The following is a 17318-nucleotide window of genomic DNA, read 5'->3' on the forward strand; positions in this document are numbered from 1 at the left end:
AAAGCTGTTGTAGTTTTATTGAACAAAATGAAAGCACATAATTCACTTATCACAAGTTAGGCTGTCATGCTCCCCTTAGGTACAGTGGATAGAATGTTGGACCTGGAGTCAAGTAGACCTGAGTTCAAATCCAGTCTCAAACACTTATCAGCTGTGCAATCCTAGTTAAATCACAACCTCTATGTGCCTCAGTTTCCTCATCTGTAAAATGAGAATAATAAAAGCACCAACGTCTAGTAGTTGTTGTGAAGATGAAATGTAATAAAAATTGTAAAGCATTTAAGCACAGGGCTTGACACACAGTGAGCACTATATAAGTATTAGTTATTAATACAATTAATATTATTTACTTATCCATATGCATGATAATTCTCCTCAAATGAATTCAGTTTCTTGGGGGTAGATATTAGTTCATTTTGTCTAGCATAATAATTTCCATATAGTATGCTATTACTAAATGTTTATTGAATTGAATACTAGCTAAAGAACTCCAGACACTATTCAGATATGTATGGACTGGTTCTTTGAAGCAGGGCTCACTCATTGTGAGATGACAGTAGGTAAAGTATGACAAAGACATTAGTAGGATATGAATGGTAATATAGTCAAAAGAGAGGTATTTTCAAAGTCTGGAAAATCTGTATTCAAATCTTTTTTCTGATACATAATGGCTATGTGACCCCTCAGGATGTCATTTAACCTCCCAGAGCCCCAGGTAACATTGTAAGAAAGCCAGTTGAAGAACAGGTGCTTATCTGAATTAGTAGACGTAATTTTCATGCTCAGAGTTCCCTATACCAAGGTAATTATATATGCAATCCAAATATGGTATTTGCTTTTCAATAGCTACCTAATTTTATGTTCTTGAATCTAAGGAGAACAGCAGATTTCTTGGATCTACCCTAGGAAAGGGCACATCCAGAAAGGTCACAGGTTGGTCTTTTTCTGGGCCAGATTTGAGATAACACACATTTAAAGCAAATATCCAGATGAGATGGGGTATTTCATGTCTATTGGTGTTTGGCCTAGATCTTGTGGAAATTACCAGGATTTTGCAGACCCTTTCAAGTCCCTTCATTCTCTCCTAATCCTAAAATGTTATCTCCCAGGGTGATACTTGTGGGTGGGGGGTGGGGCTCAAAGTTCAGTTTAGGACATGGATCTATGGGGCTATGGAGAGAGCCCAGAAGCATCATTAAGGTACTGGCATTTTTCTCACTGCAAGGAACTTCTGGCAGCAACTGAAAGTTTGTTGCCACTAAATTTATAAAGCAAGGAAATTTGAAGCCAAATATTCTTATTGGCTAAGACTCAATTCACATTAGAGAATTAATGCTATAGAGCAATCTGGTTGGTCTCAAAACTGAAGTTTTGTCTCATTAAACATTTTCACAGTTCCCTGAAAATAATATTGAGAACTGTTTCACATATGGAGCCTCTCATAAAGTACATATCATTCCTATTACAGATGACCATCTAAAGCTTGTGGACCTCTTCCACTCAGTTTTTGGCTTTGTCAGGATGAAAAAAAAAACAGAAAATAACTGTTCACACAGGTGATAATTAAATTGTTTTCTTAAAAGTTATTAAATGCTTCAAAATGCATATATGCTTTAATTATGATTATTGTCAGTGTCTACCAGTACACCTGCATAATGAAAATTTCTAATGAGCCATTCTTGAGAAGTATCTTATTTTTAAAAAATAATTTATAATAATATAAATTATTATTCTCCCACTGCCATCCCTCAGTTGAAAAAAACTAAACAAAATCCTCACAACAAACTCACATGGTCTGGGAAAACAAATGCTCACATTGGCCATGTTAAAAAATGCATGTTTCATATAGGATTTGAAGTCCATAACTTCTCTGGCAGGAGGTGGGTGGCATGATATATCTTCAATTCTCTGGACTAGTGGTTTATCATTGAATTAGTCAGAGTTCTTAAGCCTTTCAAATTTGTTTTTCCCCCTATGTAATGCTGTCATTATGCAAATTATTTTCTGTTTAACTCTTGAACAAATCTTCTGAGATTGTAATTTTTAAAATTCAAGTAGCTTTTTATGGCATTCTAACAGATTGATAGATGGAGTTACCTATACATGGATAATGTATGAGAATAATAATAATTATTATTAATAATAATTATTATTATCATCAATTTTGATAAATAGAAAAATCTCTGTCTTATAAATTAAATTCAGGGTATTCAGAATTGCTCATATCAAACAACGGTGGCAGTTAGGTGAAATGTAGTAGTTATAATTTTTAAAACCTTTTATTTATTTTAGTTTCTACCTATTATGTTTTACATCTATATAACTAGTTTCCTTCCAAGAATGCTTTCCAGGTTATCCTTTCTTTTCACCTAGATATCACAAGTTCTTTTCTCCTCCAGCATGGTAAGACCCCAAAAAATATTTTGTAAATTTTAGAAATACTTTATATTTACTTATTTGTGCATGAATTGTTTTTCATCCATAAAATGTAAGACCTTAAGATTAGAAAACAGGTTTTTTTTTTCTCTTTGTGTCTGACCTGTATTCCTAGAGGGAATTTTTTTGCAAGGAATTTCCTATAGGGATAATATCTTAGCTATGGACCAAAAAAGCTAAATTCCCAGTGCACAGTATAGTGCTTACCATATAGACGATGTTTGATGAATACTTATCAAATGAATTAATGAATGAAAAGCACACATATTTTAAGAAATTATATTCCTGAAGGTCCTGAAGTTCTTAAATGTGTAACTAAAGTTGGTTACTACTAATTGAAAAAAATAGTTTGAATTAAAGAAGAAACATATGACTTGAAGGGTTTTCATTCTAAGCATAACATTGTGACTTTCATTTTCAAAATATGAGTATCCTTTTAATAGTTGGTGCATTTTATTGGACTATACCATTTCCCTTGGTGTGAAGAATCATCCTTAATTGTGCTTCACCATTGAGTAGTTACCATCTCCCTCAGAGTAGGGGAAAGAAGAAATTCCTAAATGAAACCATTTAATTTTGCTTTTCTTAGATCACTGAATTCATGAGAAGGACAATTCAGCTCCTAAATGAATCAATGGTGAAACAGATTGAGTCCAGAAGACTCAACTCTAAGGGGGGTTTTGGTGGGATGAACTTACTGCTTCAAAGGCGGGTGTGAACATTGAGGGTGTCTATTACATCTTTAGAGAATACAACTTCCTACTATACAGAAGATCAATGTATAAATGGAAACATTGTAAATGCAAAGAAATTTAAATGCCCTAAATCATTATATTCTCTCAAAGTAAGACTATGAATTATCACTCAAAGTATTTAAAAAGATACTTATGAATATCAGTCTATCTATAACTGTCTGTTTGTCTATTGGCCTATCTATTTATCTATCTAACCAAACTTGGATAAAAGTGTCAGTTGACACAAAACCAAATGAGTCAGGGTGGAGCCAAGATGGTGGAGAGGAATCAGCAAGCTGCCTGAGCTCTCCTTGTGTTCCCTCAAAAAGAACATTAAATCAAGCCTCTGGACAGATTCTGAAACTACAGGACCTGCAAAGAGACAGAGAGACACAGTCTTCCAACCAGAGATAATTTAGAAGACTTCAAGAAAGGTTGGACTGACTTGGGCAAAAGGGAGGCACAGCACAGTGCCAAGGGGGTCGGGGCAAGTCAGCAAGAAGCTGTGGGCCACAGTCGAGCAACTGAGGCTCCTGGATCCTGGCTCAAAAATCTGGTGGTGCAGCAGGACAGTAGCAAAACCCACCTGAACCAGCTGAGATGGCAAGTTGCCAGCTGGAGGGCCATGAACAGGATAGGCATGACTAGGCCCACTGATCCCAGCATGCTCAGACAGGAAGTGCAGGGTGGGGGAACTCCACATACCATAGAGGCCTCAGTGTAAAAAGCCAGCACAAGAAGCTCAAAACAGGGACCCTGGTGCCCCCAGAGCAGACCTCAACTTAAAAAAAAATAAGCTGCAATAATGAGTAAGAAGCAAAAAAGAGCCCTCTCCATTGAGAGCTTCTGTATCAACAGGGAAGAGACAAACACAAACTCAGATGTGGACAATACTCTCAAATTGCCTACATGTGAAGCCTCAAGAGGGAAGGTGAATTGGTCACAAGAACAAAAAGCCTTCCTGGAAGAGCTCAAAAAGGATTTTAAAAATCAATTGAGAGAGGTAGAAGAAAAAATGGGGAGAGAAATGAAAACAAAACAAGAAAACTATAAAAAAGAATCAGCAGGGGGCAGCTAGATGGCGCAGTGGTTAAAGCACTGGCTCTGGATTCAGGAGTACCTGAGTTCAAATCTGGCCTCAGACACTTACTAGCTGTGTGACCCTGGGCAAGTCACTTAACCCCCATTGCCTGCAAAAAAAAAAAAAAAAAAAAAAAAAAAAAAAAAAAAAAAAAAAAAGAATCAGCAGCTTGGAAAAGGAAGCACAAAGATTGACTGCAGAAAATAATTCCTTAAAAAATTCATCGGGCCAAATGGAAAAAAAGGTGCATAATCACACTGGAGAAAACAATGCCTTAAAAAATTCATCTGGCCAAGTGGAAAAAAAAAGGTGCATAATCTCACTGAAGAAAACAATGCCTTAAAAAATTAATTTGGCCAAATGGAAATAAAGGTGCATAATCTCATTGAAGAAAACAATGCCTTAAAAACTAAAATTGGACAGTTGGAAGATAAGGAATACATGAGACACCAGGAATCAGTCAAGCAAAATCAAAATAATGAAAAAATAGAAGAAAATGTGAAATACTTCATTGGAATGACAACTGACCTGGAAAACAGATCCAGGAGAGACAATATAAGAATCACTGGACTGCCTGAAAGCCATGATCAGAAAAAGAATCTAGACACCATATTCCAGGAAATTATTAAGGAGAACTGCCCTGATATTTTAGAATCAGAGGATAAAATCATCATTGAAACAGTCCACCAATCACCTTCTGAAAGAGACCCCAAAAGGAAAACTCCAAGGAATATTGTAGCCAAATTCCAGAATTATCAGGTGAAGGAGAAAATACTCCAAGCAGCCAGAAAGAAGCAATTTAAATATCATGGAGCCACAGTCAGGATTGCTCAGGACCTGGCAGTTTCAACATTAAAGGACTGCAAGGCTTGGAATATGATATTCTGGAAGGCAAAGGAGCTTGGATTGCAGCCAAGAATCTATTACCCATTAAAACTGAGCATTCTCTTTCAGGAGAAAAGATGGACATTCAATGACATTGGGGACTTTCAAGGTTTTCTGATGAAAAGAAGAGAACTAATAGAAAATTCAATCTTAACATATAAGACTCAAGAGAAGTTTAAAAAGGTAAACAGAGGGGAAAAAGTTACTCAATTAGGTTAAACTGTTTACATCCCTACATGGGAAGATAATACTCATAACTTAAGAACAGTAAATGTATTGGGGCAGAGAGAAGGACTATACACAGAGGGTATAAATTGTCTTTGATTTGATGATACAAAGAAAATTAAGGGGTTAAAAAGGGAGTCTATGGGGAGGAGAGGAAAGGGGAGGTGGAATGGGGTGAAGTACATCATATGAAGAGCTGAAAAAAAAACCTATTACAATAGAGGGAAAGAAAGGAGGGGTGAACATTGTTTCAACTCTACCCTCATCAGATTTGATTCGAAGAGGGAATAACATATATGTACATTGGGATAAAGAAACTTAGCTCATTCTTTACGGAAGTAAAAGGGGAAGGGAAAGGGGGGGACTGATAGAAGGGAGGACAAAAACAAGGGAGAAAAAGGGTAAAGAAAAGGGAGGGGGGTGATAAAAAGGGAGGGCAGATTGGGGGAGGCAGGGGTAAGAAGCAAAACATTGGTTAGGAGGAATAGGGTGAAAGAAGGGGGAAAAGAACAAAGGGGTAAATAGAATGAAGGGGAATAGACAGTTAGTAATTATAAATGTGAATGTGAATGGGATGAACACTGCTATAAAACTGAAGTAAATACTATTGTGCTGTAAGAAACAATGAATAGGAGGAGTTCAGAGAAGCCCGGAGGGTGTTGCATGGGATGATGATGAGTGAGATGAGCAGAATCAGAAGAACATTGTACACAGTATCATCAACATTGTGTGTTGATCTACTGTGATGGACTAGATTCTTCTCACCAATGCAATGGTACAGAAGAATTCCAGGGGACTCATGATGGAAGAGGATCTCCAAATCCAGGAAAAAAAACAAAGAACTGTGGAGTATAGATGTTGATTGAAATATACTATTTCTTTTGGTTTTGGTCTTTTTTTTTTTTCTATTTTGAGGTTTTTCCTCATTGCTCTGATTTTTCTCTTATAACATGACTAATGCAGAAATTTGTTTAATGTTTATATATACATACATACATACATACATATATATATATATATATCCTATATCAGATTTCCTGCTATCTAGGGGAGGGGGGAGGGAGGGGAAGGAGGGAGAAAAATATGAAATTGGAAAGCTTGTATAAACAAATGTTGAGAACTATCTTTACATGTAGCTGGAAAAAAATAAAATACTTTTATCAGAAAACAAAACAAAACAAAACCAAATGAGTCAATTTTCTATTAGAACCTTTGACTTTCTGTAATCCTTTGGGGGAAAAATTATTATGTTACCTACCTGTGCTATAATTCACAATTGTAATTCTGTTAATAATTATCAAAATTCTATTTTGAAAGATAAAATTCCTCTTCACCAATGACCTCTGCCCATACCAAAGATAGAGTACAGTTTTCATTCTTCCATTTTAGTCCATTTATGCTGAATGTTTATGCTCAAAGAAAAGAAAGCTAAATCATATTCAATTTTATTTATTTTGCCTTGAAACTTAGGTTGTCATGTAAACTAAACAGCACATTTCTTTCTCACTTATGCATGGGCTTGCTAACAGAGTTCTCAAATTTCTCCAGGGTGAGAGAAGTTATTTTTAAATACAGTGTGAGATATTTTAAAAGAGTGTTTAAATTGTTAAAAAGGATATATGGGCCAAAATAAAGGACAATCATATACTTAAATGCAATAATTGCACAAACCATGCTCTAAGGTCCCTTGTACCAAAGGAAGTATTGATAAACAAAAATAAAAGATATTTGGGAAAATTTACTCTACAATTAAAAATTACCCATTATCCCCAAACTGGCTATGAGATTTTCCTCTTAAATAATCCATAACTATTTCCTGCTTCCCTCTTTTTCATTTTTCTATTCCCTGTCTACTCTCCCCATCTGCTCCCCTCCTTGGCACCAGGGCCCCCCACTCATTTTTTTATGAAAAGGTGAAGCTATATATTTAAAAACTTTAAAGTATTGATCCTTTCATAGTTTAAAAGAGGTAAATGTATTTTTGTGAGAATTTTATGTATATGAAGTAATCTTTTGTCATGGATATCTGTGGGTCTAAGTTTCTTCATCTGTAAGAGGATGAGATTGAATTAGCTGATTTTTAAGCTATCATCCCATAATAACCCCTCCAGACCTATAAAATAAGTTTAATTGTCTTTTTTAGGGATAGAATGAGCAGTGTGTTTTCTCACTGGTAATAGAAGTCAAGAGGGGTTCAGGGAAATGAGAATTAAATATGTTTACTTTTATGATAACAAATTCAATTCCACTAACATTTATAACAGTTCCACTAACCCTTCGTGCTAAACTGTACTGTTAGGAATGAGAACTCATGAAGGTGAAAACATCTTAAACTGTAATATCACCAATATTCTATGCTGTCCCAACTTACTGTCCTAAGTAAAGGCATTACACCATTATGCTGTGGCTAGAACATAATCCTGGAGGATAATTATTTCAGTTTTGGAATTTGAAAGCATTATAATCCCATTTTACAGACCAGAAAAGTGACAGCAAAAAATTGTCTTCTTTAAAGTAACCATCATAATTTAACACAGAAGTTGTGAGTCATGCAGCTTTGCCATTATTGTCATTGTTAAAGTGCTTTCTGTGGAAATAGAATGTTAGCCACATAAAGACAATGAAATCAGTTGGATTTTATTGTTTTCCCTTGTGTTTCCTATAGTATATAGACTAGAATTGAAGAGTAAACTTCACAAATCCTGTGAAGCAGCCCTTTGAAAAGGGAATGAATTGGCTATGAAGCCCTTAACCTAAAGCATTCAACCATTATCTTTAACTATACCTGTTTTGGGCTCTACACCTTAGAAGAAGGAGACAATATTTTCTGTGTTTAGAGGAGCCCCTTCTTTCCTGCCTTGGAATGTTTTTTGTGGTATGTATTTGGTGGCTTACCCATATATATACCTCACCCTGGATTTTTTGTTTGTTTACTAAAACTAATAATTAAATAACTAAAGAGTAATAAAACAAAAAAAATAAAGCAAACTACCACTATATGGATAACTCACCAGCACTGAGAACAAGGCTTCCACATTCCATTCTCCTCCTACCATCTTAGAACCTTGCCTATTTTTTCATAGAAAAATTCAGATTATGACACATAATCTTCCTCTTTTCCCTGTCTCCATTCTGATGAAGAGGTGACCCTTCTTACAAAGTTTCATGTATTCTTTTTTTTTTTTTTTTTAGTGAGGCAATTGGGGTTAAGTGACTTGCCCAGGGTCACACAGCTAGTAAGTGTTAAGTGTCTGAGGCCGGATTTGAACTCAGGTTCTCCTGACTCCAGGGCCGGTGCTCTATCCACTGCGCCACCTAGCTGCCCCAGTTTCATGTATTCTTAAAGCAACCTTCTCCATTCTTTTCTAGAAGATTGCCTCAAACAATCATACCCTCACTTGCTAATATTCAACCTCTCCCTATCTGCTGGCAATTCTTTTGCTAGCTACAAATACATCCAAATCTTCCATCCTTAAATGACATTAACTAGATCCTACTGCCCTTACTAACTCTAATCCCAGCTGAATTCACTGATTCCCCACTCTGAACTTCTGCTTTCTCTCTTCTTATTCTCTTCTAAGCTATCTATAATGAGACTTTTTAGCCCATCATTCAAATGTAACTTCTCTCTTTAAATACACCAGCGATTTCCTTGGCCAAAGCTCCAAAGCCTTTTCTCAGTTCTCATTCTTCTTCTCTCTTGCATTGTTCCTTCTACTTCCACTCTATCCTCTCCTACTCTATAATATTTCCTACAGTTACTAAAATAATCTTCCAAAAGCTCAGCTCTAGCAACATTACCCTACTTCTCCAATAGCATCCAATTTTTCCCATTTCCTCCAGGATAAAAAATTAACTCTTCAGTCTGACATTTAAAGCCCTACAACTCCTGTCTTATGCATATTCACTCGTGCATGTGCTAACCAAATTGCTGAAGCAAAACTAGTGATTCCCCAGTCTTGTTCTTCATTCTCCCATCTCTATGAAGTTCTATAAGCCCTATGCCTGAAATTCAGTAACTCAATTAAATTTGGCAAATAGGTATTTAGGGTCTACTAAATGAAAGACATTGTGTCAGATGATGAGAATACAGAAACCAAAGTGAAACACTAACTTTTCATCTGTTGAAACTTTTCTTTCTTCAGGGTCCAGCTTAACTGTCATCTCTTTCATAAAGCCTTACCTAAAATAGTCCTCCACTAATATCAGTGCTTAAAGTGATCACTTATGCCTCAAAATTTCCTCATAGTATTTTTTTGTTTTTGTTTTTTGGTGAGGCAATTGGGGTTAAGTTACTTGCCCAGGGTCACACAGCCAGTAATTGTTAAGTGTTTGAGGTCAGATTTGAACTCAGGTCCTCCTGACTCCAGGGCCAGTGCTCTATCCACTGCACCACCTATCTGCCCCAGTATTTTTGATTACTTTTTTGCACTCATCATTATCAGCTTAAGCGCAGGCACTTATTTTTCATCTTTGTGTGAATATATATATACATATGCATATGTATTTGTTTGCAAAAATTCATATGTATGTATGTATTTATTAAATCCTTACCATTTTTCTGCCTGTTCTAATCATTGAGGATATATATTTGGAAAATGGTGATGCAGGAAGTGATGTGGAGACCCGATAATGGTAAAATAAGGTTGATTTTTTCAGAGCCCAACATATTATTTAAGGGGCAAAGTCCAATATTTTTTTGTGGGAGGGTTTTTGCGTGGGTGGGTAGGAGAAAGGATAGATGAGAATGATGGCTAGAGTATGTGGACCATTAAACAACACATGTTGACCCCTAAAAGCTGTATGCAAGAAACTTAAAAATTTCTCATCCAACATATACTAATATTAAAGAAAAGCAAAGGTTTGAAGATCCTGAGCTATCTCCTTAAGAATGAGGGCCAAGGAGCCAAGATGGAGGAGGAGAGAAGCACTCAGCTGAGTACTCCCAATGTTCCCCTCTAAACAACTTTAAAATAATGCTGCAAATTGACTTCTGAAATGACAGAACCAACAAAAAGTAAGAGTGAGACATTTTTCTAGCTAAAGACATCTTATGAGGTTGGAAATAGAGATCTGTGACATAAGGCTGGAGGCTGGTCCAGAGCCCACGTGAATGAAACACCAGTAGTGGGATGAGTGGTAACAGACACAGAAGCAGCTCCAGGAGCTCTCAAGCCAGAGATAGTATGGATACCTGGCAACTGGTCATAAAGAGATTGCTGTGGATCTCTGTGCTAGCACTGGACACAGGAATGGATGCTATTTGATAACTCTATTGCCTATACTTATTTCTGGGTCCATAGTTCAACGGCAAAGAGAAGCATTTTCAATCAAGAAGGATTGGGAGTCCTGAGGGACAGACAACTATTTGGGAACTATTGTCTATATCTACTTCTGGGTAATAGTTTAAGAACAGAAAGGAACACTTTTATTCAAGGAGTGGAAGAAATGAAGGGCAATATTACTTCTGGCCCCAAGTGATCAAGGATCCTGAGAAACAATATCATCTTAGTTCAAAGGAACAAGGGCTCTGTAGGGCAGCATCAATTGCCATGCCAATGGATCAGGGGCTTTCCTGGGCTGGAAACAGGTGGCAAACCGAGTAGTGATTGTACCTCTCTGCATATCACACAACACTGAAGGCAGCAAAAATGTCCAATCCCCTGGAATAAGCTCTGAGAATAGCACTTCTATATATAGTAAAAAAAAAAAAAAACACAGCAGAAGAGATAGAAAAAGTAATTCCATGTAAAATAACTACAGACAATAGAAAATGCTTGGAAGTCAACCTGGAAAACAAACCCCAATACTATATAGACACAATTATAAAACACCCTTCACACAAATAAAGACAGATCTACACAACTGCAGACACGTTAATTGCTCTTGGTATGCTCAGCCAATATAATAAAAATGTCAATTCTACCTAAATTAATTCACTTATTCATTGCCATACCAATCAAACTACCAAAGAATGACTTTGTAAAACTAGAAAAAATAACCAAAAATTCATTTGGAAGAACAAAAGCTCAAGAATACCAAGAGAATAAACTTTTAAAATAAGAAGGGAGGTGGCCTAACAGTTACAGATTTCAAAGTCTATTCCAAAGCAGTTATCATTAAACCAATCTTATATTGCAGAGAAAAGAGTGATGGATGAGTGGAATAGATTGGGTGCACAATACAAAGTAGGAAATGACCAAAGTGATCTAGTGTTTGATAAACCCAAATATCCAAGCTTTTGAGGGGAGACTCACCATTTGCCAAAACTTTCTGGGAAAACTGGAAAGCAGTTTGGAATAAACTAATCATAGGCAATCATCTCATACCATACACCAAGATAATGTCAAAATGGATAAAAGATTTAGACATAAAAGGGTAATATCATAAGTAAATTATGGGAGTATGGAAAATGTACCTGTCAAATCTGTATCAAAAAATAGAGAGGATCACAGGAAGCAAAATGGATAATTTAGTTTACATGAAATAAAAAAAAAATCCCCCCCACACAAATGCAGCTAAAATTAAAGGAAAAAAATGAAATTGGAAAAAATTTTATAGTATGTTTCTCTGATAAATGCCTCATTTCTCAAATATATGGGAAACTGAGCCAAGTCTATAAAAACATGAGATATTCTCCAATTGATAAGTGGTCAAAGGATATATAAAGTTTTCAAAAGAAAAATATCAAAGCTATAAATAGTCAGAAAAAAGGCTCTAAATTATTTCTGATTAGAGAAATGTAAATTAAAACAACTCTGAGATACCATCTCACACTTATCAGATTGGCTAATATGACAGAAAAGGAAGATTACAGATGCTGAAGGGATGTAGAAACATTGGCACACTGTTAGTGGAGTACTCCAACCATTCTGGAAAACAATATAAAACTATGTTCAGGGGCAGCTAGGTGGCTCAGTGGATAGAGCACTGGCCCTGGAGTCAGAAGTACCTGAGTTCAAATCCGGCCTCAGACACTTAACACTTACTAGCTGTGTGACCCTGGGCAAGTCACTTAACCCGAGTTGCCTCACTGAAATAAAAAAATATATATATATTAAAAAAAAAAAACTATGTTCAAAGGGCAACCTACTACTAACTCCTTATCCCAAAGAGATCAAAGAAAATGGGAGAGGACCTATTTGAACAAAGATATTTATAGCAGCTCTTTTTTGGTGGTAAAGAATTGGAAATTGAGTGGTGTCCATCAAATAGGGAATGGCTGAAAAGTAGTGGTATATGATTGTGATATAATATTATTGTGTGATAAGAAATGATGAGCAGGATGGTATCAGAAAAACCTGAGAAAACTTATATAAGTCATGAAATGTGACATGAGCAGAACCAGGAGAACATTGTACACAGTAACAACAAGATTATGAAGATGATTGTGAAAGACTTAGTTACTCTGATCAAGATGATGATTCAAGACAATTCCAAAGTAATTTTAGTGAAAACCGCTATCCACTTTTAGAGAATGAACTCTTTGTATATATTAAAGCATACTTTAAAAAACGGTTAAAACATTTTTCTTGGTTTTTGTCTGTTTTCTTTTGCAATATGGCTAATATGGAAATGGTTCACATGACTTCACATGCATAATCAATAAATTGCCTTCTCAAGAGGTGTGGGAGGGAGGGAAAGAATTTGGAATGTGAAATTGTAAAAAAAAAGAATGTTAATTTCTATATGTAATAAATAAATATTTAATGAAATAAATAAAAATGAAAAAATATTATGACATGTATTTTCTCATTGGTTGGAATCATTTTTCCCAGGAGTGCTCTCTACCTACTTCATCTTCCTACAAATTTAGCACCTTGGTTTGTACAGACAGGATGAAAAGGATAGGAGATTCCAGGGTACCAAGCAGTGATAATCTTTATAGCAGAATTAAATATATAACTATCATACAAAGCTATGACTCTAAAAAAATGAAATATTGCATAATAATTAGTTAAAAATAATCTATGAGGTCCATTCCATAGCTAAGATCCTATCATTTTAAGTCAGAAGGTACCTAATTACAATCTTTCACTCTCATTTTTGAAAATAACATCTTTTTCACATTGAGGCTGCTAATTGGAGAACAAAATAATTTAAAAATATTTTAAAAGTAAGCTAATGCCTTTTTCAGTAAGTCAAGGGGAGGGAGCAGTACTAAATTGATGCTTCCTAAATTCAGTGATGTTGGGAAGATAATAGGAAATCCAACCTTAAAATATATAAAACAGAGAATCTGTGAAGCAATAAAACACTTGCTAACAAATATTTGGATTACTTACATTATTATTAAATACATTGCTCAATTCATTTCTCATTGGTACTACAATAGGAAATACATTTTCATGTTTTCTGAGAATATTTTTTGTCCTGAAAACATGGCAAAGAACAAATAAATAACAGTGATTTGGAAACTGATTAATTAAATTAATTTTATATTTCTATTTTATGTAACAAAATCTTTTGGAATTGGAGACTTATTATTTATTTCCATTTTTTCTCAATAAGAGAACTTGAGTTTGATTTCCCTTAGTGCATAAATTCCACATTGTCTATGGGGACCAACTCTGGAAAGGAAAGTCATTTATCCTCTCTGGATCTCAGTTTCTTCATATGTAAAATGAGGGGACTAAATGACCTTTGAGGTTCATTTAGTTCTAAATTTATGATGCTATGAACTTATATAAAATGATGATAGAAATTTTCAGGTCTTATTAATAAATAATGATGAATAGAAAGCAGGACCCTAAATAATGTACTTGATAACAGGTGATTCCTACTTAAAGTAAACTAAGCTCTTTTCTGATCCTTTTTATAAACTTTTATATCCAGTCTCAAAACCCTTTTTAGTCCAATTTTTAATATTCCATGATAATAAATTCTATGTGACTCTACTGGACTTTCCCACAATCTTTGCCAATCAAGCTAAAAAGTCAATAGCTGATTTCTATACTTGCAACATCTTTTGGCAGTTCTACTCAGTAGGTTCAGCCATAGAGTCTGCATAACTCAGATTTGAAAATATATTCAGCAAGAAAATACAAATGTGAACAGATGAAAAATTCATCTTTGCTCTCCTTAAACCTTTGAATAGCTGCATTTTAAATTACAATTCCGAGAAAAAGGCAATTGGTCACACAAGATATAATGATGTGACTTTAACGCACCTACATGTTCAGTGTGACAGAAAGAAAAAAAATGAATCTCATTCACAAGTCGGCAGATTGCAGGTGCAAAGGAAGGTTAAAAGAAAACTAAAATGATTTAGAAGTGGTAATAGGTAGGACACTCTAAAGGCATGAATCTGTACTCTAGAGATTACCTCAAAATTGATTGAAGCTATAACCACAACATAAAGTGGCTTGGTATTTAACATAGCAATAGTCTATAAATTTTTCTGGACAGGAATATCAGAATTTTATTTCATGAAGTAACATGTTGAATCACACTGACCTTGGAGGTCAACTTCCAAGAAAATAGAGAAGGCACTTTTTCCTGGCAGAAAAAAATAAAAACAGTTTATTGTATAATATTAAATACTACTGTGAATAAAAGTATTAGGAACTCTCTTTAAATATAAAAACAAAACAAGGTTCAACTTAATTTTTCCCAAATACAATACTAAGCTAAATTTAAGTTAATATTAGCACAATGTAATGGGAGAAAAACATGGTACTTCAAATCAAAGAAACTTTTTAAACTATAGACTCAACCATTTGTTTACATTGTGACCTTGGGCAAGCAACTTTTCCTCTCTGAATCTGTTTATTTGTCTGCAAAAAGGGAATTAGATGTTTGAACTCCTCAACCCATATAGTTGTTATAAGGCTCAAGTAAGAAAATATGCAAAGATGCTTATGAAATGTGACAGATGTATTCATTTATATCATAATCTCTCTGGCCCTCAGTTTCCAGACCTGTAAGTAGACTAAATGCTTCAAGTGAATGAGTTCTTTTTTTCCTTCAGTACATCTAAACATGCCAACACATCATTCCATATTTTTTTCAGAAATATAAGATATTAACATACATGAAAACTATTAAACAAGTTAGGATGGAGAGTCAAGAAGAACTGTGATTCCCATGAATTATATGTATTTTTATTACTTTACTAAAATAAAAACATGTTAAAAGCAACATTAGTAGGATTCTCAGATCAATGAATCCACAAGTCTTTAGTGTATTAACATATCAAAATAGAAACTAAGTCTATCTAACTTTATGAATTTTAATATATGAATGATGAAAAATCTATGTTCTAGTTATAACATCATTTGTTTTCCCTTTTTAAATGTTTAAACAATTTTATTGATGCCTTTTTGTTTTATATAAATCACTTTTTATACAGCCCCTCATGGCCAGTGGGTCTTCTATTTCAACCATAACAACAACAAAACACAATTAAGCATAAGCACCTGTATCTGAATATATATGCAATATTCCAAACCCATAGTTATTCACCTATCAAAAAAAAGCCAAATTAGCAGTTCTGATAATTTCTTTATGTTCTGCCTCCCAACAGATTTTAACACTGGTTATAAATCTGAAATGTGTTTCTTCAGTTTATTTTTGCCAAATGCACAAATGTGAGGGTCCTGTGATGAACATTTCTTTTGTGTATAAGAATAAATTACCTACCTTCCATTTATGTGTAGGAATAAATTCTCTTCCATGATGAAATAATATTTTACATTTGATATTTTTTACTCATTTTAGGAGGCCTTATAGATATGAGGTATAACCAAAGTTAGAAGAAAAACCATGGGAGTGCAGAGCCAAGATGGCAGAGAGAAGACAGTAAGCTGCCTGAGCTCTCCCTTAAAAACAACATTAAATAAAGCCTCTAAACAGATTCTGAAACTACATAACCTACAAAAGGAAAGAGGATCACAATCTTCCAAACAGAGATAATTTAAAAGACTTCAGGAAAGGTCAGTCTCACTCAGGCAGGGGAGGAGCACAGCTCACCTCAGTGCAGGGCATCATGGAGGGGGTCGGGGCAATTCAGCATGAAGCAACTGAGGCCCCTAGATCCTGGCTAAGTGGTCTAGTGGCGCAGAGGGCCAGTGGTGAGACCCACTAGCACCAGCAGAGAGGGCAGGCTGCCAGCTAGGGGGCCACCCACAGGATGGGTGCAACCAGGCCTGTCTATCCCAGCACCCCACACCAGAAGCACGCCTAGGGAGATGAGAAATCTGCAAGCCAGAGAGGCCTCAGAGCAGAAAACCTGCGACACAGCCCCTATCTACCAGCACAAGAAGCTTGAAACAGTGATCCTGGTGCCTGAGGAGTAGACCTCAACCTTAAAAAAAAAAGCTGCAATATAAACAAGAAACAAAAAAGAGCTCTTACTATTGAGAGCTTCTGTATCTACAGGGTAGAGACAAACACAAACTCTGATGAGGACAATACTCTCAAATTGCCTACATGTGAAGCCTCAAGAGGGAAGATGAATTGGTCTCAAGAACAAAAAGCCTTCTTGGAAGAACTCAAAAAGGATTTTAAAATCAATTGAGAGAAATAGAAGAAAAATAATCAGCAGCTTGGAAAAGGAAGCACAAAGATTGACTAAAGAAAACAATTCCTTAAAAAATTCATTTGGCCAAATGGAAAACGAGGTGCATAATCTCACTGAAGAAAATAATGCCTTAAAAATTCAAATTGGACAGTTGGAAGTTAAGGAATCCATGAGACACCAGGAATCAGTCAAGCAGAATCAAAAGAATGAAAAAATAGAAGAAAATGTGAAATACCTCATTGGAAAGAAAACTGACCTGGAAAACAGATCCAGGAGAGACAATTTGAGAATCATTGTACTGCCTGAAAGCCATGATCAGAAAAAGAATCTAGACACCATATTCCAGGAAATTATTAAGGAGAACTGCCCTGATATTATAGAATCAGAGGATAAAATCATCATTGAAATAATCCACTGATAACCTCCTGAAAGAGAT

This window comes from Dromiciops gliroides, chromosome 3 (genome assembly GCF_019393635.1).
Source record: "Dromiciops gliroides isolate mDroGli1 chromosome 3, mDroGli1.pri, whole genome shotgun sequence".
In the NCBI taxonomy this organism is placed as follows: domain Eukaryota; kingdom Metazoa; phylum Chordata; class Mammalia; order Microbiotheria; family Microbiotheriidae; genus Dromiciops; species Dromiciops gliroides.